The sequence below is a fragment of the Merops nubicus genome, unplaced genomic scaffold (assembly GCF_000691845.1).
Source record: "Merops nubicus isolate BGI_N331 unplaced genomic scaffold, ASM69184v1 scaffold20892, whole genome shotgun sequence".
NCBI classification, from domain to species: domain Eukaryota; kingdom Metazoa; phylum Chordata; class Aves; order Coraciiformes; family Meropidae; genus Merops; species Merops nubicus.
Window position 1 is genome coordinate 1 of NW_008591824.1, and position 355 is coordinate 355.

Sequence of the window (355 nt, forward strand, 5' to 3'; positions counted from 1 at the left end):
AAAAAAGGGATTTCCAAAATATTTCAGCCCCCCCTTGGTGCAGATGAGGGTTGGGGGGTGTTGGAGGAAGGGAATTAATGAGCTTTATATCATTATTTATATTGATAGCTCTTGGGGATCTAGAAATATTAGCTAGAATATATATATATTAGGTATAATAGGTCCAGATCTGAGCTATAATATATAGATTTTAGCCAGAATACACAGATATTAGCTATAAAATATAGAAATCTGAGCTATAATATATAGATTTTAGCCAGAATATCTGCATAATAGCTATAAAATCTGGAAATCTGAGCTATAATATATAGATTTTAGCCAGAATATGTAGATATTAGCTATAAAATATGGAAAT